Source organism: Pectinophora gossypiella, unplaced genomic scaffold (assembly GCF_024362695.1).
Source record: "Pectinophora gossypiella unplaced genomic scaffold, ilPecGoss1.1 Pgos_34, whole genome shotgun sequence".
NCBI classification, from domain to species: Eukaryota; Metazoa; Arthropoda; class Insecta; order Lepidoptera; family Gelechiidae; genus Pectinophora; species Pectinophora gossypiella.
Genome location: NW_026063244.1, coordinates 360,160 through 384,933, shown reverse-complemented (window position 1 = coordinate 384,933; position 24,774 = coordinate 360,160).

Here is a 24,774-nt window from a genome sequence, read left to right as displayed (position 1 = left end):
AGGTATCGAACGATAATAACCGTTATTTATGCAAATTAGAAATGGTATAAATGTTCACTTACCACGACCACTCGGTTCGAAGAACAAATCGCCAATGAGACAAAGTACACTTCAACCCTAGAAGTACCTGCCTGGTGGGAGAAGTGAAAGAGATAGAAATATGATAGAAAAGGACAGGTACATACGCCGCCGACCAATCAGTAAGAAGACAGTGTTGCCACTCTCATAAATAAAGAGGTTTCGAATATGTAGCGGTACAGTTCTTTAATATTTAAAATTACATTTATCATTACAGGGAAATGGTAACTGCCAAGTGGATCATCATGAACATACCAATCACAGGACAAAACCAAAGAAGGACTAACAATGGATAAATCCAAAGCATTTTGACGCCATGTTAAAGAACCAGTTGTAGTAAATTGACCATCATTAAGCAAGACCAAATTATTGTCATCAATGACTTCTAAAACCTCTCTTCCACGGAGAGACGTAGAATGACAGCCCCAGGAAATGTGATGAGCATTAAAATCTCCAGCAAAAATCATTGGTTGAGGAATCGATTTTACAAGTGAATCAAATTTATTTTTGTTAAATGCAGGTTCACAATTAGTTGGGCTATAAAAGCTCACAATGCTTATCTCTTGATTACCTATAACTAAACGAACACAAACATTTTGAAGGGAATTATCAAAATAGGTATTGATTCTGGAATAATGTAAGCTGTTATGAATCAATACAGCAACACCATTATGTTTATTACCGGTATCATTTCTTTCAGTGTCATATCCTCTTATATTAAACCTCTGATGAGGTCGTAGCCATGTTTCAGAAATAATTGCAATGTGAATATTATAATCATGAAGAAAATTAGTTAAAATAAGCTTATTACTAGTTTCAATTGTCTTTGATGAGAGAGAAGGGAAAGAATTTTCATTGAAAAGGTCTGAATATTGGACTGAGCGAGACTTTACTTTGTTTTCCTCAATTTTTTTTAGTTTTATGGGACATGAAGCAGAAATAGCAACATGGTTACCATTGCAATTAACACACTTAGCATCATCATTTTTCGTTTGACAAGATCGGTAACTATGATTTTCAGTGCAAATAGAGCACACTTCCGCATTCTTACAAAATTTCGCTATATGTCCATAACGCATGCATCGAAGGCATTGTTTTACTGGAGCAATGTATATGTCGTGGCCAGATCATAGAATTGACCATTTCATGAAATGATCGACCATTTCATGAAATGGTCGTATTTCATGAAATAGAACAACATTCGTATGAAATGGTCGTATTTCATGAAATAGAACAACATTCGTTGGCCACATCATAATGTGGTTTGGCCAGATCAATGAACATATCGTGGCCATATCATAGAATTGATCATTTCATGAAATGATCGACCATTTCATGAAATGGTCGTATTTTATGAAATAGAACAACATTCGTTGGCCACATCATGGTGTGGTTTGGCCAGATCAATGAACACAAAACGTTTAACGATATGACCAACTAAATGCATGACTACTTCATGATATGGCCAAACGTTAGCGATCATATCGTAAAATAGTAACATTATCCACCGGTAGTGGCGCTGGTGTCGCTTTGTTTATGTTTTGCATAATGGCGGCGGACAATAATTATTCTTGTGTGAACGCGAATAATACGAATAATAATGAGCAAATACAAGATAAAAGTGCATTGAAGCAATGTTTTGACACTAAGGTGAAAAGATAAACTCGTATTAACAGTAGACAGCAACTTTATTTTTATTTTTAGGTTATATGGCAAATAATGAAGGTCGAGTGACCACGCTACGTAAATCAATGGACTATTATTGGATTTCAAAATATGATATATAATTAAAACTGCGAATGAAGAGATATTAATTTTAAAAAAGAAAAATATAGACGATCCTACTGTCCGTAAAGTTTCTTTTTTTGACGTGACTTATTGTAGATATGCCGCAGATGGCATTAACTACTTGAAACAGGATTCTATTAAAACGCATAAATGTTTTTGTCATAATTTAAATTATCATAATCCTTTTTTTTTAAATTTTTACAAGGCATAACAGTAGGTTAGGGTGCGGCGGGGGTGGCCCTTGGGCCACCCCTACGCCGCCAGTATGTTTATCTTACACACGAAAAGTATACTGAATGATGACCAATGGCATGAAATAGTGTCAAAAAATATGACGACGACTTCAAAGCGAGATGCAGTTACGGCATATATGTCAACTACATCAACACTCCGTTAATCGAAAATGACTTTTTAATTTTTAATTGACTTTTAAACATTTTTGTACTTTGTACTAGAGTAATACATTATTTCCTACCTTATTTCGCGTTTTTATTACACCACTTATCATGGACACCCTACATTAATGATATGGCCAAACGTGGATGGAAATATCATTAAACGCTGACGTTTAAACGATATGGTCAGTTGAAGTTGGCCATTTCATGAAATACGACCATTTCATGAAATGGTCGATCATTTCATGAAATGGTCAATTCTATGATCTGGCCACGACATATAGATTGACTTCATGACGCCAGTGATCAAGATATACGTATTCTGGAAGTACGGTGGAAGCAAACGTTACTGCGACAGTCTGCGTCGGCTGATAAGACACCGCGCCCACATCGTTTTTGACTCTACGCATAAACCTGCGCACCTGAATTATATTCCGTGAACTACCGATTAGTGAGAATATTTTTTTGTTCGATAGACTTAGAGGGACGGAGGACAGAACTCCAGTCACCTCGGTTGATATAGCCGGTATTGATGCGTTGAGGGATAACTCGTCCAAGAATTTTTTATTTAAGAGAAAGACGTTGGCGTTATTGGACACATCGAATGTGATACCCACTTTGTATCTATTAATAGATTTAAGATGCATAACGCCAGACACGCCATGCTTACGCAGCCCTTGCGACAAGGCCAGACGATCCTTATCGGTGAAATGTTGGTCCTGCTTATTATGTGTTAAAAAAACAACATATTCGGACAGATTCGAGTTTTCAGGGTATTTGCGATTGTAAGTAGGTACCTTGAAAGGCTGATACTTGTCCACTTCTTCATCCTCGGATTCAGAAAACGAGTCTGTAGGACGATCGGCCACCTCATTTTCATCTCTCTTCCTCTTTTTTCCTCTTCCCCCCGGACCGCCACTGAGTGCAGACGTGTATACTGAGCTGTATTAACTTTACTATAGATAATAACTCAAAAAGTAAAATTTTAATTCGGACAAAATATTAGGAGTGCAGAAAGTGGAGGCGTCAAGCGGTTGCCGCGCGCTGTGAGTGTACATCAATATCTATTAACACCGACGTAAGTACGTACCACTCTCCGGACCGGTTGTGTCGTCACGCGCCCGCTGCCGTTGCTACGCCGCGCTTCTACGTCAGCGTCGACTAGCAAAACCCGCTTGGACGACTACGTCACGCCGCATATTTGCCTACCGTGCATAGTGAGCTCCTACCGATCGCTGCCCGCCTGGTGACTGCTAAATATTGCTGTATGCGCTTGCGTCTCGGAAGTTGTTACGCGTCGACGACTGCGCAACTGTTCTACGCTGCACATAAGATTCCCACTACCGCTTAGCTAATAGTCGCCTGGTACTTACCGTTCTTACGCACTGGAACATAACTTGCCACGAAAAAGTACCGTACTCGACGGATCACGACACGGATGGCTGGCAGATACTTCCTTCGCATTTATGCTCTTCTGGTGCGTTGCGTTAGCTAATCTCTAGGTATTGAAACCGACAAGAAGAAAAATACTCTTTTTGGATTTAATTGTTTTTACCCACGACGGAACGGAGCAGGTATATGCGTTTAGGGTGAGAGATGTTTGTGTGTGCGTTTGTGCAAAGAAATGTTATTAATTATCTTCTAAACTAATAATCCGATTTTGATGCGGTTTTCAATAACGGGTTTGTGTTTGATGAGTTCATGTTATTAGACAAGTGTCATGTCTGTAACTCACTAGGGGGCGCCACAATATTAGTGTTTAGAATAAATATTATCCGAAACGCCTCTTCAATTTATAATAGCAATTTATTTGCAATAGTTTTTATTAGTTAATTGTTTTTGACAGGCGTTTTTTTTTCGGTTCCATTGATTACACGTAATTACGTCGAACACGGTGCTGTTTCATTGCTACCTAAATCCCTTAAAAATCAGTAAAAAGGCATTGATATGCCTTTTTGCCTGATGGCATATTCATGGTCCTTCGAGCCAGATTTCAGAGAAGATCCCAGATCACAATCAATAAATTGTAGATAAATTAATACGAAGTGATTGGCGAAGATTAAAGAGAAGATTAAAGAAAAATCAAGATCGACTATAAGTGGCACGTGGATTGTGTGGTCAAGTGAATCAAATTCATCCAATTAATCCTCATTTAATTCATAAAGTTGAACCCATCACTCAATAATCAGGTAGTATTAAGTAAACAGCCTCCGTGGTCTAGTGGTTAGAGCGTTAGGCTCACGATCTGGTGTTCCGGGTTCGATTCCCGATGGGGACATTGTCGAAATCACTTTGTGAGACTGTCCTCTTTGTTTGGTAAGGACTTTTCAGGCTTGAATCACCTGATTGTCCGAAAAAGTAAGATGATTCTGTGCTTCGGAGGGTACGTTAAGCCGTTGGTCCCGGCTATTAGCCGTAAAAACACCTCCACCAACCCGCAGTGGAGCAGCGTGATGGAGTATGCTCCATACCCCCTCCGGTTGATTGAGAGGAGGCCTGTGCCCAGCAGTGGGACGTATATAGGCAGTTTATGTATGTTATGTATTAAGTAAAGCAAAGTGTTGTTAATTACGGTTAGTATAATTTTAATTACATTTATTACCCACGACGGAACGGAGCAGGTATATGCGTTTAGGGTGAGAGATGTTTGTGTGTGCGTTTGTGCAAAGAAATGTTATTAAGTATCTTCTAAACTAATAATCCGATTTTGATGCGGTTTTCAATAACGGGTTTGTGTTTGATGAGTTCATGTTATTAGACAAGTGTCATGTCTGTAACTCACTAGGGGGCGCCACAATATTAGTGTTTAGAATAAATATTATCCGAAACGCCTCTTCAATTTATAATAGCAATTTATTTGCAATAGTTTTTATTAGTTAATTGTTTTTGACAGGCGTTTTTTTTTCGGTTCCATTGATTACACGTAATTACGTCGAACACGGTGCTGTTTCATTGCTACCTAAATCCCTTAAAAATCAGTAAAAAGGCATTGATATGCCTTTTTGCCTGATGGCATATTCATGGTCCTTCGAGCCAGATTTCAGAGAAGATCCCAGATCACAATCAATAAATTGTAGATAAATTAATACGAAGTGATTGGCGAAGATTAAAGAGAAGATTAAAGAAAAATCAAGATCGACTATAAGTGGCACGTGGATTGTGTGGTCAAGTGAATCAAATTCATTCAATTAATCCTCATTTAATTCATAAAGTTGAACCCATCACTCAATAATCAGGTAGTATTAAGTAAACAGCCTCCGTGGTCTAGTGGTTAGAGCGTTAGGCTCACGATCTGGTGTTCCGGGTTCGATTCCCGATGGGGACATTGTCGAAATCACTTTGTGAGACTGTCCTCTTTGTTTGGTAAGGACTTTTCAGGCTTGAATCACCTGATTGTCCGAAAAAGTAAGATGATTCTGTGCTTCGGAGGGTACGTTAAGCCGTTGGTCCCGGCTATTAGCCGTAAAAACACCTCCACCAACCCGCAGTGGAGCAGCGTGATGGAGTATGCTCCATACCCCCTCCGGTTGATTGAGGGGAGGCCTGTGCCCAGCAGTGGGACGTATATAGGCAGTTTATGTATGTTATGTATTAAGTAAAGCAAAGTGTTGTTAATTACGGTTAGTATAATTTTAATTACATTTATTACCCACGACGGAACGGAGCAGGTATATGCGTTTAGGGTGAGAGATGTTTGTGTGTGCGTTTGTGCAAAGAAATGTTATTAAGTATCTTCTAAACTAATAATCCGATTTTGATGCGGTTTTCAATAACGGGTTTGTGTTTGATGAGTTCATGTTATTAGACAAGTGTCATGTCTGTAACTCACTAGGGGGCGCCACAATATTAGTGTTTAGAATAAATATTATCCGAAACGCCTCTTCAATTTATAATAGCAATTTATTTGCAATAGTTTTTATTAGTTAATTGTTTTTGACAGGCGTTTTTTTTTTCGGTTCCATTGATTACACGTAATTACGTCGAACACGGTGCTGTTTCATTGCTACCTAAATCCCTTAAAAATCAGTAAAAAGGCATTGATATGCCTTTTTGCCTGATGGCATATTCATGGTCCTTCGAGCCAGATTTCAGAGAAGATCCCAGATCACAATCAATAAATTGTAGATAAATTAATACGAAGTGATTGGCGAAGATTAAAGAGAAGATTAAAGAAAAATCAAGATCGACTATAAGTGGCACGTGGATTGTGTGGTCAAGTGAATCAAATTCATTCAATTAATCCTCATTTAATTCATAAAGTTGAACCCATCACTCAATAATCAGGTAGTATTAAGTAAACAGCCTCCGTGGTCTAGTGGTTAGAGCGTTAGGCTCACGATCTGGTGTTCCGGGTTCGATTCCCGATGGGGACATTGTCGAAATCACTTTGTGAGACTGTCCTCTTTGTTTGGTAAGGACTTTTCAGGCTTGAATCACCTGATTGTCCGAAAAAGTAAGATGATTCTGTGCTTCGGAGGGTACGTTAAGCCGTTGGTCCCGGCTATTAGCCGTAAAAACACCTCCACCAACCCGCAGTGGAGCAGCGTGATGGAGTATGCTCCATACCCCCTCCGGTTGATTGAGGGGAGGCCTGTGCCCAGCAGTGGGACGTATATAGGCAGTTTATGTATGTTATGTATTAAGTAAAGCAAAGTGTTGTTAATTACGGTTAGTATAATTTTAATTACATTTATTACCCACGACGGAACGGAGCAGGTATATGCGTTTAGGGTGAGAGATGTTTGTGTGTGCGTTTGTGCAAAGAAATGTTATTAAGTATCTTCTAAACTAATAATCCGATTTTGATGCGGTTTTCAATAACGGGTTTGTGTTTGATGAGTTCATGTTATTAGACAAGTGTCATGTCTGTAACTCACTAGGGGGCGCCACAATATTAGTGTTTAGAATAAATATTATCCGAAACGCCTCTTCAATTTATAATAGCAATTTATTTGCAATAGTTTTTATTAGTTAATTGTTTTTGACAGGCGTTTTTTTTTCGGTTCCATTGATTACACGTAATTACGTCGAACACGGTGCTGTTTCATTGCTACCTAAATCCCTTAAAAATCAGTAAAAAGGCATTGATATGCCTTTTTGCCTGATGGCATATTCATGGTCCTTCGAGCCAGATTTCAGAGAAGATCCCAGATCACAATCAATAAATTGTAGATAAATTAATACGAAGTGATTGGCGAAGATTAAAGAGAAGATTAAAGAAAAATCAAGATCGACTATAAGTGGCACGTGGATTGTGTGGTCAAGTGAATCAAATTCATTCAATTAATCCTCATTTAATTCATAAAGTTGAACCCATCACTCAATAATCAGGTAGTATTAAGTAAACAGCCTCCGTGGTCTAGTGGTTAGAGCGTTAGGCTCACGATCTGGTGTTCCGGGTTCGATTCCCGATGGGGACATTGTCGAAATCACTTTGTGAGACTGTCCTCTTTGTTTGGTAAGGACTTTTCAGGCTTGAATCACCTGATTGTCCGAAAAAGTAAGATGATTCTGTGCTTCGGAGGGTACGTTAAGCCGTTGGTCCCGGCTATTAGCCGTAAAAACACCTCCACCAACCCGCAGTGGAGCAGCGTGATGGAGTATGCTCCATACCCCCTCCGGTTGATTGAGGGGAGGCCTGTGCCCAGCAGTGGGACGTATATAGGCAGTTTATGTATGTTATGTATTAAGTAAAGCAAAGTGTTGTTAATTACGGTTAGTATAATTTTAATTACATTTATTACCCACGACGGAACGGAGCAGGTATATGCGTTTAGGGTGAGAGATGTTTGTGTGTGCGTTTGTGCAAAGTAATGTTACCACCTATCTTTTAAACTAATGATCCGATTTTGAGGCGGTTTTCAATAGCGGGTTTGTGTTTGATGAATTCATGTTCTTAGACAGGTGTCATGGCTGTAACTCACTAGGGGCGCCACAATATTAGTGCAAAACAATGTTGCAATATAATCAAAACGAAATGTCCGATTACAATTCTGTTTTCGGCAATGTGTACGTGGTAGCTTATTGCATGTTCCCAAATAATAAAAATTACGTCTTTAACTCACTAGAGGGTGCTACAATATTAGTGAAAAATAGTATTGCAATAATATTAAAACGAATTGTCCGATTTCAATGCGGTTTTCAGCAATGGGTTCGTAGTTGAATGGTGCATGGTCTAAGATAAGTCTTATGATATTAACTCACTAGGAGGCGCTGCTATATTAGTGTGAAACGTTTATATTGCAATATTATTAAAATTAAAACGTATTGTCTGATTTCAATGCGGATTTCAGGAATGAGTTCGTGGGTGATTGGTGCATGTTCTCAGATGAGTGTTATAGAGGTAACTTTAAACAGAAAGCAACTGTATAATATATAATAAGGGACTTAATATTATGTGGTAGGATGAATCACACTTATTGTTTTGCGAGATCTTACCTACACATTATATAGATTATGATTCGTATATGCTCTCTAAAAAGTCTGAAATAAAATTAAGCAAAATTAAAAATTTTGAAAAAACCCACGACGGTAAAAATCTCATCGAAAAAGAATAAAATAACTCAAAACCCCCGACTTAACCCAATTATTATGTAACGAAATATTATATTAGACTTAAAAATACTTTCTAAAAAGAGTTGATATCTCGAGACATCGGTAATAGATATACTTAAGTACCTAAACAATGAATATGGATGTTTACAGTTTTTTCCTAACGTGTCTGTTTCTCGAAAATATACTTAAATGTAGCGATAATAATTTTACCATAATACATAACCGAGGAATATCCGTCGGGGGCTGCCTTTTCTATATGAAATTTCAACAAAAATTTAATCATACTCATAAGTGTATTTTATCTCGTCGTTAAACATCTACAATTCTTCAATAATTGTATTCACGTCACTAGAAAAACTTTAGCTGGGTTAATGGCAGTCCCCGACGGATATTCCTCGGTTATGTATTATGGTAAAATTATTATCGCTACATTTAAGTATATTTTCGAGAAACAGACACGTTAGGAAAAAACTGTAAACATCCATATTCATTGTTTAGGTACTTAAGTATATCTATTACCGATGTCTCGAGATATCAACTCTTTTTAGAAAGTATTTTTAAGTCTAATATAATATTTCGTTACATAATAATTGGGTTAAGTCGGGGGTTTTGAGTTATTTTATTCTTTTTCGATGAGATTTTTACCGTCGTGGGTTTTTTCAAATTTTTTAATTTTGCTTAATTTTTTAATCCTCGTACTCACAGCACAATTTAAGACGACTCGAATTCTACAAATAAAGTTACTTTGAAATTATAAACGCTGAGTACTGGATACCTCATAGAGACATGCCACGAACTAAACACTCACCTAAAACTAAGACGCAACGTCCTGTTTTAAACCAAACGAAGGTCCCGGAAACTGTTTCTGAAAAACCAGATGGGAAAGCTCCTGAACCTTCCATGAACATTTTTCAAACACCCATATTATATGACTCCGAACAAGAGTCGCATCAAGGTACAGACGATGGAGCCAGCTACGGCCATGGTAAAGTGGGAAGAAATAAAAGAAGAGCATACGGGACTCCACCACAAGGGGAACAAACTATGGACGAGTATATGCAAGAAATGCGAGCACTTTTTTCGAACCTATCTACTTATCAAGAACAACGATTCAATACTTTACAAACAACAATATTAAGGGAAAATGCAGAAATCAAGGAAAGTCTCAATTTCTTATCTGAGAAATATGACGTGGTTATCAAAGACATAAATACTCTACATGAGTCTAGAAAGGCTGATCAGAGAAGGATTACTGAGTTGGAAGAGAAAGTGCAATTGCTGGAAACTAAAACCAATTCGACGTTAGTTGAAATTCGAAATATCCCACACCTGACATCTGAGGAAGGAAAAAAAAAATGAAAGCAGGGATGACCTATGTGACCTAGTATCCAAAATAGGGGAAGCTATAAATGTTCAGATTCAAAATGTAGATATCAAAGACATCTATCGTAAAAAAGCGTCGCAGAATCAGTGCCCTACCATCCTTGCCGAATTTATGACTGTTCCGAAAAAGGAAACTATAATAAACGCTGTAAAACAATTTAACAAGGGAAAAACAAACAACAATAAACTGCACACCGGCCACCTTAATTTGGAAAACATACAAGGGGATCGTCCTATTTATATCACAGAGTGCCTCACAAGAAAGACCTCCAAGTTATTTTATGAAGCAAGGAAATATGCTAAGATCAATAATATGGCCTGCTGGATCTCGCGAGGTATCATATTAATTCGTATAAGTGAAAATAAACTTGCACGCATATCTTCAGAACGCGACTTGGAGAATCTAATCGGATCGGCGTGACTAGTTGTACCCGGATCATCACTTATTTCATTTTTCTTTTTTATTTCATTTTACTTTTTTATTACCTTTTTTGATCTCTTTGATTATTTCTACACTAACAAATACACACACACAAGCATACTCTTTACAAATACACATACCAACCACACAAAAATACAAAATTATATACTTATAAAAACATTTTACATTAAAAAAATATCTTACAAATACTATGCCACTTTCTTTTCGTGCACCAAAGCTTTGACCACCATAACTAATCAAAATGGATAATACAGCTCAAACACTCAATGACTTGGATAACATTGAGATAGCTCGTACTATCCAATGTGAGAGTTCCGAGCTACTTAAAAACATTCAAATAAAGAAAAACGACTTTACTATTATCAGCCAGAATATAAGAAGCATCTACAGCAATTTTGACGACTTTCTGACTACACTGACTAGCATTACCTTTGACCCAGACATAATTGTACTGACAGAATGTAGACTAAATCCCGATAAACCCCTGCCACAGATAAATGACTATATCGCTTATCATACAACCCGGCAGTTGAATCAAAATGACGGCGTAGTATTATATATAAAAAGTCACATAAAACATAAAATACGAGAAATTAATTTGACTGAGGCATCGTGCCTAGAGTTAGAAGCTGTTGACAAAACAATAATCTGTATCTACCGATCGCCATCGAACGTCAATGCGGAAAATTTTATATACATACATACATACATAAACTCACGCCCGTAATCCCTAATGGGGTGGGCAGAGCCACAAGTAATCAAAGACAACTTGCAGCCACTGTTGATACGAAGTCCAAAGATGGATATGATGAACCTTATGGTGATAAGGGATCAGCCTATCGCCCATAACATTAGTCCATCATGTTAGAGGACACAATCCCTCTGTCGGTTTTTACGACATGCCCGGGAAGAGAAGCAGCTGAACGTGTTCTATGTTTTTTATATGCTCCCAGAACAGCATAGAAGCAAAAAAGCGGAAAAAGCGGAAAATTTTATATCTTCACTATATAGTCACTTAGAAACAATAAAGTCTCGCCAAAGCATAATAATAGCAGGAGATATCAATATAAATATAAAACTAAAACCTACAGAACCAAGTCATGAATTTAAAAACAGACTTGGTTACTTAGACATGCTATCAAATTTCGGAATTGTAGCAGGACACACATTACCTACTAGAGGAAACAATTGTCTCGATCACTTTATGGTTAAGTTAAATACAAATAAAATTGATATAACTATTGCAATTCTCAGTACTACTACAACAGACACAACATTCTTATCCATATCTAAAATTAAACCTCGCCTAATCACTAAAAAAAAGGTAAAATCTATTAACTATGAAGAATCATTAACAAATTTAAAAAATAAAGACATGTCTGAGCTACTACTTTGTGATGACCCAGTTTTTGTAATACACAACCTGATAAATACATTAAATGAAACAACAAAAAATAATACTATAGAAATTATTCTTCCAAGAGCTAAAAGAACAATAAAGCCTTGGATTACTCCAGGTGTTCTGAGGTGCATCAATAATAGAAATCGACTACAGAAAAAAGCTCATAAGAGTCCAGATGATGAAGTTATCAAACTTACATATTCTAGGTATAGAAACTTCTGCAACAACTTAATTAAAAAGCTAAAAAGAAAATATCACAGAGAACTATTAGAAAAATCGGTAAAAAATAATAAACTACTTTGGAAAACCATAAAAAAGATTACCTACACGGATAAAACCAACTTGCCAAATGTAGAGCTATCAAATCTCAAGCCCACCACTATCCAATCAGCAAATCACATTAATGAGTACTTCGTGAATGTAGGGAAGAGTCTAGCGGATCAAATTGATCAGAATACAACTGAAACCAATCGTTATTTAGAAAACCTAAAATCTCAGACGAACTCGTTCGTATTACTACCCACTAATCACGACGAAGTGTATGCAACATTAATGGGACTGAAGTCTGAGAGCGCTCCTGGCTGGGATAATATTACATCCAAATTTCTAAAGCATGTTGGCACAGAGGTGGTGCCTATTATAACACACTTGGTGAACCTATGTTTTGAGAAGGGTATATTCCCTGAGCCATTAAAAAATCAGTAGTTACTCCTATATACAAGGGAGGGGACAGAGGCGATATCAATAATTACAGACCTATATCAGTGCTACCTGTGATTTCAAAGATTGTAGAAAAAATATTGAACGCACGACTAATAACGTTCTTAGAAAAGTTCAATTTATTGTCTGTCTCACAATTTGGTTTTAGGAGAAATAAATCAACCGAAGATGCAGTAACTGCGCTGACCTCACTGGTAGTTAATACACTCGATACGAGCAATAAATGCATTGCAGTGTTTTTAGATTTAAAAAAGGCATTTGATACCGTCTCTGTCCCCATCCTAGTAAGTAAACTGGAAAAAATCGGAATAAGGGGGACACAGCTATCGATATTTGTTGATTACCTATCCGGCAGGAAACAGCAAGTCAAATTACAGGAACATTTTAGTGAAGATGCAGATGTAACTTGTGGCGTGCCACAAGGCAGTGTGCTCGGACCTACACTGTTCCTGATATACCTGAATGATCTCTGTGACCTCAATCTGGTAAATGGTAACTTATTCTCGTATGCTGATGACACGGCCATTGTCTTTACGGGTAAATCTTGGGAATCAGCCCGAGTATCAGCTGAAATAGGAATATCAGAAGTAGCCAAATGGCTTACGCTAAACTTACTTACTCTCAATGCGTCAAAAACGAACTTTATGTGCTTTAGTATTTATAATAACTTGCAACTTAGTGAGGAGTTTAACCTAAAAATACACAAATGTAACTTAACCGGATATGTATGTGATTGCCCAACTATAGAGAGAGTAAAAGATACTAAATACTTAGGAGTATATCTAGATCAACGAATGTCCTGGTTTCCACAGCTAGAGCATGTTATAAATAGAATCAGAAAATTTATCTGGATCTTCAAAACACTTAGATACGTCACTCCAACCATATCACCTAGAACTAACCACAAACCAGCCATAAATCTTCTTAACTATATCTATAAATCACTTATTGAATCCGTAATTGTATACTGTATCCCGGTATGGGGTGGTGCAGCGAAGACACGTTTTATAGACCTAGAAAGAGCGCAACGGGCTTTGTTGAAGACTATGTATTTTAAAAGGAAACGTTTTCACACTGAAAGCCTATATACTCTTTGTAAGCTTCTATCAATTAGGAAATTGTACATCCTTAACCTACTGTTAAAAAAACATAAGTCTATAACGTATAATCCAACACAAGTACAAAAGCGCAGAAAACACGATATAGTTAAAATTCCACATACACGAACACATCTTGCTAGCATCCAATTTAATAACCGATCCGCAACTCTATACAATAAAATAAACAAAGTAATATACATATACGATCAAAATAATCGAAACTGTAAAAAACTTCTAACAGAATGGTTGCTAACACGTACCTATGAAGAGGTGGAAACACTACTCGTGCCTTTGGTATAAATTAAACTCACCCAATTTAAGTAATATTATGTATTTGACATATTAAAACACACACACACACACACACACACACACACACACACACACACACACACACACACACACACACACACACGCACGCACACACACGCATACACACACACACACACACACACACACACACATACACAAATTTTACTTCTATTGTTTATGTTATTTTGTTTTATTTTTATTGTTTTGTTTAAATTTCTATGGCATTACAATATTTCTTTATTGATAATAACAAACACTGGAAGAGCGGAGTTTTTCCTGACACAGGCAATTTGTTGCTTAAAAGGAAACTCCAATAAACTAATGTACGACTGAATTTATAAATATACATTTTTTCATTTTTCATTTTCATTTTTTCTTTTCCCCATCCTTCTTTCGTCCTTTATTTATGTACAAAGGACCCCAAACTAAGAAAATATAATATTTACAAAGAAAATATACAAATAATTATGAAGGTATTAATTTTCGTAAAATTAAACTTAAAATTAGCGCCTTTCTCTTTTTTTTTTTCCTAAATGGCTTCTGTCAACAGGGACAATTTTGCCAGCGTCAGGGTTGGGAAATACACATTTTCAGTGTACAGGAGCTCCAGAAGTTTAGGCCAAATGATCGGTTGTGTAACCTAGGAACAAACAGACAGAAACACATTAGTTAGTAGATATAGTACTTATTATAATACATATTATAAAATAAATAACAATTACTAAAGTTTAATATTAAAAGTTTCAGTGTACTTAACTAAAATATCTATAAAAGGGGAATCTACATAAGATAATACACTATACATATTAGTAGGGCGAGGGATAAAGTTGGGCAAGAAATCATACAGAGAGAGAGGGTATTTATGACAATTGAAAAAAATGTGATCAATGGTACCCTCTTCATATCCACATTCACACAGTGAGTGGTCCCGCACCCTTATCTTGGCCAAAAAAGATGGAGTTCTCACGTGACCAAGTCGCAAACGACGTTTGCGACGTGCGTTTACTTGCTTCGCGGAACTTAAAAAACCAAGGTTTAACTGGGATATCAGGTTGTAGTTCGCCATAGTGAAAAGGCTTTTCGACAAAAGCCAATGGTGGTTGACCGGAATTATCAAAACAATATTCTTGTGAGCCACAAATAACATTTATTATAACTTTAGGATATGATGATAATTATACAGTCAGTGAGATTCAATAGGATTAACTTATAAAGGTAAAAAGTACGGCCATTACGTCTGACAGATAAAAATGCAAGAGAGAACGGGCAGAGAGCACAAACGTCTATAATAAGTAAAAAGTAAAAAGGTCTATGACCACTAGTGGTGTTGCCCACGATAACACGATTATAAGGGTGCATATTCAATACTTCCCCTCACACCTTATAATAGGTCAAAAGCTGCATGCTAAGCTTTTACAAAAATACACTGGTAAGAGACTAAAATTATTTTCAAGCAAACATATAAATAGTTGTAAACAAATGCTGTCCTGGATACATCCCTGTACCAAGCAAATATTAATATAACCTCAAGTTACATCAATACATTGATAGAAACAATGATTATGCTCCAGAGACTGAATAATTAACAGTCAGCATTGTGGTATGACAGCATGCTAATTCACCAGTAAGTAAATAACATGCCATCACAACTACATAGTTACAAAGCTATTAAACAAACATAGCACAACATAATTATTTAACATTCATGCTATGTACAAACGTATAATGCTTGCGTGCACACAGAGGTTTGGTAAGTACATCGGCGATCATTTGTTCAGTGCGTAAGTACTTTATAACAATATTCTCATTACGTACCAAATCTTTAACAAAATGATATCTGACATCTATGTGTTTGGTACGCTTATGGCTGCATTCCCTTATTTCTATAAGCTTATGTGCACTCTGATTATCGTTGTAAATTACAGTATCCAATTTTATACAAAAGACCTCACATATAAAGTTTTGATAAAGCAAACATCTTTACATACATCATTTATACACAAATATTCAGCTTCCGTACTAGAGAGGGCAACGCAGCGCTGTTTACGTGACTCCCAGTCTATTGTGTTATTACCCAACATAACAACAAACCCCGTATATGAGCGTCTATCTAAGGGATCATTGGCCCAATCAGCGTCCGCATATGCAGTTAATGAGAGTGACTTACTTTTTCTGAAATGCAATGTATAATTAATTGTACCTGCTAAATATCGTAATATGCGTTTCGCTGCAAGCCAATGACTCCTATTAAACTTACTATTATATTGACTTAACTGACTACATGCAAACGAAATGTCAGGTCTCGTACACACTGACAAGTACATTAGGCATCCCATGAGTTCTCTATACTGATATGTTTCATTATTTAAGTCCTCTGAATCAGTGTCAAACTTACAATTCATTTGCATGGGTGTCGAGACAAACTTACAGTCTTCCTCCATACCAAACCTTTGCAGAAGTCTCTTAATATAGTCTCTCTGATCAAGTTTCATAAAATCTCTACCTCTCTCTACATTAATACCTATACAGTTCTTTAGAGATCCTAGGTTTTTACAATTAAACTCTTTGGATAATAAGTTTACTAGCCAGTCTTTATTACCATCATTATTATGAAATATGTAAAAATCATCAACATACAATACCACTACTATTAAACTATTGTTTATCTTTTTACAATAAACACATGGTTCAATCTGCTTTGAGAGAAGCCATTTTCACATAAAAGGGTGTTTACTCTATCATTCCAGATTTTACTTGCTTGTTTAAGCCCATAAATGCCCTTTTGCAATAAACATACTTTTCTCTTATCTCCATTATCAAAACCAGGTGGCTGTTCCATGTATATGGTTTCCTTAAGCTCACCATTAAGAAAAGCTGTCGTTACATCAATGTGCTCTATTTTCAGATCAAGCTCACAAGCTAAAGCAAACAAAACTCTAAGAGAGGATTTTCTAACAACAGGTGAAAATGTCTCCTCATAGTCAATACCATAAACCTGCGTAAAACCCATAGCAACTAGACGCGCTTTATGTTTACAAAAGTTACCATAAGCATCTTTCTTTAATTTAAAAACCCATTTACTTTTAACAACATTAACATTGGGCGGCCTATCCACTATAATCCAACCTTGATTCGCCTTAAGTGATTCATATTCACTTTTCATCGCAGATAGCCATTGTTCCCTGTCTGGGCTAGAAAGAGCTTCTTTATAGGATTGAGGCTCACCGACAGCTTCCGGCGAATCTCGCGCGACCATGGAAAAATCTGTTTCAAAATTGCTGTACCTGACAGGAAGTTTGCCCCTAGTGGAGCGAACTGGTTTCGCCGTGACCTCGAAAGCGGTCGATGAGACGACAGGAGCTTTCCCTGCAGGTGGCGACGGCTCCGACAAGAGTCTCACAGACTCATCGAACGAGTCACGCGACCTAGCCATGGACCCCTCGTCGTCATCTCCCTCCACGGAGCAGTACTCCTCACAGCTATCTGAAAAAACCAGGGAAACATCATTAGGCTTAGACGCACCTACATCCATTTGACTAGAATTTTCTTTATTAATATTTTTAATTGTGGCATTAGAATCATCGGAATTATGACTACAATTGAAATTCTCATTATTAATAAAATTACCATTACATGACGTGTCATACTCATAAAATATAAAATCATTATCATTATTATTGCATTTGTCATTCATATGAGTAAAATCTTTATAAAATTTATTTTCTAGAAAAGCTACGTTCCTTGACACTATGACCTTTTGGGGATTCAGAGGGTCCAACAGCCTATAACCTTTCGAGGTATCACTGTAGCCTACGAAAATGTACATTTTACTCCTCGGATCCAGCTTGCGGCGTTTTTCTTTCAGTACGAGCGAATAGGCAATACACCCATAAACATGAAGGTGACCAAGGTCTGGCTTAGACCCAGTCCACAACCCTTCAGGAGTATGTCCTGCTAAAGCGGCAGTAGGGGACCTGTTTTTCAAGTATATTGCAGTCATAACTGCCTCTCCCCAAAAGCGCGTGCAGAGACCAGCTCCAAGCATTAGGCACCTTGCCTTATCCATTAGGGTCCTGTTAAGCCGTTCGGCAACACCATTCTGTTGAGGACAGTAAGGTACAGTCCTCTGATGTACGATCCCCTCCTTTTTTAAAAAGGTATCAAATTTAGCGTTACAATACTCTGTACCATTGTTGGAACGTAACACTTTGATTGGCAAACCCAACTGTTTTTCCACCTCATTTTTAAAATAAATAAAAGAGTTCATTACCTCTGATTTCGACTTCAGTAAATATCCGTAAGTCTTCCTCGTGTAGTCATCTGTAAACGTGGCAAGGTACTTCGCACCACCAAAGCTGCACTGTTGCATCGGGCCAGCAAGGTCCGTGTAAATGATTTCTAAGGGTTTAGAAGCACGAGTGGCCACTACAGGAAACGGCAAGGCAACTTGCTTCCCCAGTAGACAGGTCTCACACTCGAGGTTAGTAGAACATACCTGAAACATTACTCCAGATGCCAATCCATCCCTCAGAGCGCACATCCCCTTTAACCCCAGATGCCCTAGACGCTTGTGCCAAAGCTCAGCTGGCAACACAGAAGCAGCAGCATTAGCACTCTGTATTTCTTGCCTATCACGCAAGAACATCGAAGAATGCACATTTTGCGAAGACCTATCTTGACTTTTTTTTTTTTTTTTTATTACCCACGACGGAACGGAGCAGGTATATGCGTTTAGGGTGAGAGATGTTTGTGTGTGCGTTTGTGCAAAGTAATGTTACCACCTATCTTTTAAACTAATGATCCGATTTTGAGGCGGTTTTCAATAGCGGGTTTGTGTTTGATGAATTCATGTTCTTAGACAGGTGTCATGGCTGTAACTCACTAGGGGCGCCACAATATTAGTGCAAAACAATGTTGCAATATAATCAAAACGAAATGTCCGATTACAATTCTGTTTTCGGCAATGTGTACGTGGTAGCTTATTGCATGTTCCCAAATAATAAAAATTACGTCTTTAACTCACTAGAGGGTGCTACAATATTAGTGAAAAATAGTATTGCAATAATATTAAAACGAATTGTCCGATTTCAATGCGGTTTTCAGCAATGGGTTCGTAGTTGAATGGTGCATGGTCTAAGATAAGTCTTATGATATTAACTCACTAGGAGGCGCTGCTATATTAGTGTGAAACGTTTATATTGCAATATTATTAAAATTAAAACGTATTGTCTGATTTCAATGCGGATTTCAGGAATGAGTTCGTGGGTGATTGGTGCATGTTCTCAGATGAGTGTTATAGAGGTAACTTTAAACAGAAAGCAACTGTATAATATATAATAAGGGACTTAATATTATGTGGTAGGATGAATCACACTTATTACCCACGACGGAACGGAGCAGGTATATGCGTTTAGGGTGAGAGATGTTTGTGTGTGCGTTTGTGCAAAGAAATGTTATTAATTATCTTCTAAACTAATAATCCGATTTTGATGCGGTTTTCAATAACGGGTTTGTGTTTGATGAGTTCATGTTATTAGACAAGTGTCATGTCTGTAACTCACTAGGGGGCGCCACAATATTAGTGTTTAGAATAAATATTATCCGAAACGCCTCTTCAATTTATAATAGCAATTTATTTGCAATAGTTTTTATTAGTTAATTGTTTTTGACAGGCGTTTTTTTTTCGGTTCCATTGATTACACGTAATTACGTCGAACACGGTGCTGTTTCATTGCTACCTAAATCCCTTAAAAATCAGTAAAAAGGCATTGATATGCCTTTTTGCCTGATGGCATATTCATGGTCCTTCGAGCCAGATTTCAGAGAAGATCCCAGATCACAATCAATAAATTGTAGATAAATTAATACGAAGTGATTGGCGAAGATTAAAGAGAAGATTAAAGAAAAATCAAGATCGACTATAAGTGGCACGTGGATTGTGTGGTCAAGTGAATCAAATTCATCCAATTAATCCTCATTTAATTCATAAAGTTGAACCCATCACTCAATAATCAGGTAGTATTAAGTAAACAGCCTCCGTGGTCTAGTGGTTAGAGCGTTAGGCTCACGATCTGGTGTTCCGGGTTCGATTCCCGATGGGGACATTGTCGAAATCACTTTGTGAGACTGTCCTCTTTGTTTGGTAAGGACTTTTCAGGCTTGAATCACCTGATTGTCCGAAAAAGTAAGATGATTCTGTGCTTCGGAGGGTACGTTAAGCCGTTGGTCCCGGCTATTAGCCGTAAAAACACCTCCACCAACCCGCAGTGGAGCAGCGTGATGGAGTATGCTCCATACCCCCTCCGGTTGATTGAGGGGAGGCCTGTGCCCAGCAGTGGGACGTATATAGGCAGTTTATGTATGTTATGTATTAAGTAAAGCAAAGTGTTGTTAATTACGGTTAGTATAATTTTAATTACATTTATTACCCACGACGGAACGGAGCAGGTATATGCGTTTAGGGTGAGAGATGTTTGTGTGTGCGTTTGTGCAAAGTAATGTTACCACCTATCTTTTAAACTAATGATCCGATTTTGAGGCGGTTTTCAATAGCGGGTTTGTGTTTGATGAATTCATGTTCTTAGACAGGTGTCATGGCTGTAACTCACTAGGGGCGCCACAATATTAGTGCAAAACAATGTTGCAATATAATCAAAACGAAATGTCCGATTACAATTCTGTTTTCGGCAATGTGTACGTGGTAGCTTATTGCATGTTCCCAAATAATAAAAATTACGTCTTTAACTCACTAGAGGGTGCTACAATATTAGTGAAAAATAGTATTGCAATAATATTAAAACGAATTGTCCGATTTCAATGCGGTTTTCAGCAATGGGTTCGTAGTTGAATGGTGCATGGTCTAAGATAAGTCTTATGATATTAACTCACTAGGAGGCGCTGCTATATTAGTGTGAAACGTTTATATTGCAAGATTATTAAAATTAAAACGTATTGTCTGATTTCAATGCGGATTTCAGGAATGAGTTCGTGGGTGATTGGTGCATGTTCTCAGATGAGTGTTATAGAGGTAACTTTAAACAGAAAGCAACTGTATAATATATAATAAGGGACTTAATATTATGTGGTAGGATGAATCACACTTATTGTTTTGCGAGATCTTACCTACACATTATATAGATTATGATTCGTATATGCTCTCTAAAAAGTCTGAAATAAAATTAAGCAAAATTAAAAATTTTGAAAAAACCCACGACGGTAAAAATCTCATCGAAAAAGAATAAAATAACTCAAAACCCCCGACTTAACCCAATTATTATGTAACGAAATATTATATTAGACTTAAAAATACTTTCTAAAAAGAGTTGATATCTCGAGACATCGGTAATAGATATACTTAAGTACCTAAACAATGAATATGGATGTTTACAGTTTTTTCCTAACGTGTCTGTTTCTCGAAAATATACTTAAATGTAGCGATAATAATTTTACCATAATACATAACCGAGGAATATCCGTCGGGGGCTGCCTTTTCTATATGAAATTTCAACAAAAATTTAATCATACTCATAAGTGTATTTTATGTCGTCGTTAAACATCTACAATTCTTCAATAATTGTATTCACGTCACTAGAAAAACTTTAGCTGGGTTAATGGCAGCCCCCGACGGATATTCCTCGGTTATGTATTATGGTAAAATTATTATCGCTACATTTAAGTATATTTTCGAGAAACAGACACGTTAGGAAAAAACTGTAAACATCCATATTCATTGTTTAGGTACTTAAGTATATCTATTACCGATGTCTCGAGATATCAACTCTTTTTAGAAAGTATTTTTAAGTCTAATATAATATTTCGTTACATAATAATTGGGTTAAGTCGGGGGTTTTGAGTTATTTTATTCTTTTTCGATGAGATTTTTACCGTCGTGGGTTTTTTCAAAATTTTTAATTTTGCTTAATTTTATTGCGGAATGACTGTACTTCTAATAGGCAGGCTAACCGGTCTTGTTATCTGCTTCGATCGGTTGCCGTGCGGTCGCTGTTGTAAACAATACGTAGGTAAAGTTTTCGAAAACATTATAGTTTGTGTATGCCTCCGCTGTTAATATGTATTATTATACCGTTTCGGTCTTTTTTTGTTTTAAATAATATATATATGGGTCGTTCTTCTTTTTTATCGACAATGATCTGTCCTTCGTTCTGCTTCTGATAAGTTATGTTTTAGAATTTTATTTCATGTTTTGATTGTCCAAAAATATAGTTATCTTATTATACTCAAAATACAAGCAAAATACTAATCGGTTCCTCAATTAGTTATTAACGTAGCTTGATCGTTTTTCACAAAATTCTGTGACAGAGTGGTAAATTGAAATGCTGTCTCCGATGAAAAGGGCCACTCTGTCACAATATTTTTTGGAATGCGCCTGCAAAGAAAAGTATGTTACCAAGATAAAGAGAACCACTAAATAGTCCTCTGCAGACACATCTTTATATGATGTTTTAAAATATTTATTGCCGTTATAATTTTAAAGATGTTAAATCCGATAAATCGAGAAAATGTCTTTTTATTGTCGATAAAAAAGAAGAACGACCCATATATATATTTTTTCTATTTATTGTTTTATAATTATGTTATTGCACTAAGTAATTGTAAGCGGATTATAGCGCCGAGACAAACCCGTGAGGGGTTTAGCGGTGTTATTTTATTGTTTTGTTAATTTTTCGTTGTATTCAATAATAAAATAAAATTAAGCAAAATTAAAAATTTTGAAAAAACCCACGACGGTAAAAATCTCATCGAAAAAGAATAAAATAACTCAAAACCCCCGACTTAACCCAATTATTATGTAACGAAATATTATATTAGACTTAAAAATACTTTCTAAAAAGAGTTGATATCTCGAGACATCGGTAACAGATATACTTAAGTACCTAAACAATGAATATGGATGTTTACAGTTTTTTCCTAACGTGTCTGTTTCTCGAAAATATACTTAAATGTAGCGATAATAATTTTACCATAATACATAACCGAGGAATATCCGTCGGGGGCTGCCATTAACCCAGCTAAAGTTTTTCTAGTGACGTGAATACAATTATTGAAGAATTGTAGATGTTTAACGACGAGATAAAATACACTTATGAGTATGATTAAATTTTTGTTGAAATTTCATATAGAAAAGGCAGCCCCCGACGGATATTCCTCGGTTATGTATTATGGTAAAATTATTATCGCTACATTTAAGTATATTTTCGAGAAACAGACACGTTAGGAAAAAACTGTAAACATCCATATTCATTGTTTAGGTACTTAAGTATATCTATTACCGATGTCTCGAGATATCAACTCTTTTTAGAAAGTATTTTTAAGTCTAATATAATATTTCGTTACATAATAATTGGGTTAAGTCGGGGGTTTTGAGTTATTTTATTCTTTTTCGATGAGATTTTTACCGTCGTGGGTTGTTTCAAAATTTTTAATTTTGCTTAATTTTATAATATAATTTAGATGTTCGACACCAGAAAGCCGGGAGTCAAAATATAAGCCCAGAAATTTAACATTATCTGAGACAGGAATGCTTTCTTCTTCCAGAACAATATCAATAAAAGGAATATCTGTCTTTCTTGAAAACACCACAACAGAGCTCTTAGATGCTGAAAGAGTAAGGCCATGTAATGAAAGCCATTCATTGAGATAGCGGATGACAGCATTTAAGCGAACCGAACATTCCGAAATGTTATCCGAAGCATAATAGAGGGCTATATCATCTGCATATTGAAGTATGCTACAAAAACAGTCCACTGATTTGTCCAAGTCAGATATATATAAACTGTACAATATAGGGCTCAGAACTGAACCCTGAGGCAAACCCTGTCAAACAGTTCTAGAGGGTAACAGTTCACCTTGGATGCGGACAAAAATGGAACGGGCCATAAAAAGATTGCAAATAAAGTTCACCATCCTCGCTGGAATACTCAGATTGAGCATTTTTTGCCTGAGTAGCGGGAGAAGAACGTTGTCGTAGGTTGAAGAAATGTCCAAAAAAACACCAACTAGGTGCTGTCCTCTAGAAAAGGCTAAATGAACCTCAGTCGAAAAGATACTCAGATTGTCCAGAGTTCCAGATCCCCTACGGAAACCGAATTGTGTTTTAGATAAAATACCTCTATTTTCTAAAATCCATTCTAAACTGTTTTTAACGAGATGTTCCATGATCTTTGAGAGCACGGAGGACAGAGCGATAGGTCTATATGATGATCCAACCTTGGGATCCTTGCCAGGCTTTAAAATTGGCACAATAATTTGTTGCCTCCAAGTATCAGGAATAATTCCTGTCTCGAAAATTTTATTAAAAATTGAAAGAAGAACTTTTTTAGAAGAGTCAGATATTTTAATAATGAAAGAGTATGGAATACCATCCACACCAGGGGTAGAATCAGAAAGGTGTTTTAATACAGAAGAAAGTTCAGAAAGAGAGAAAGGATTATCCAAGGGATCGGAAGAAGAGATAGAAGCAAAACATGGAAAAGAGTCTTCTGACGGTACATATGAGGGAGCTAAATGGTCTAAAAAGTCATCCAACCAAGAAGAGCAGTCGTTGGAGGAGGGAGAATGATTAGAAAAAGAACCACGGAA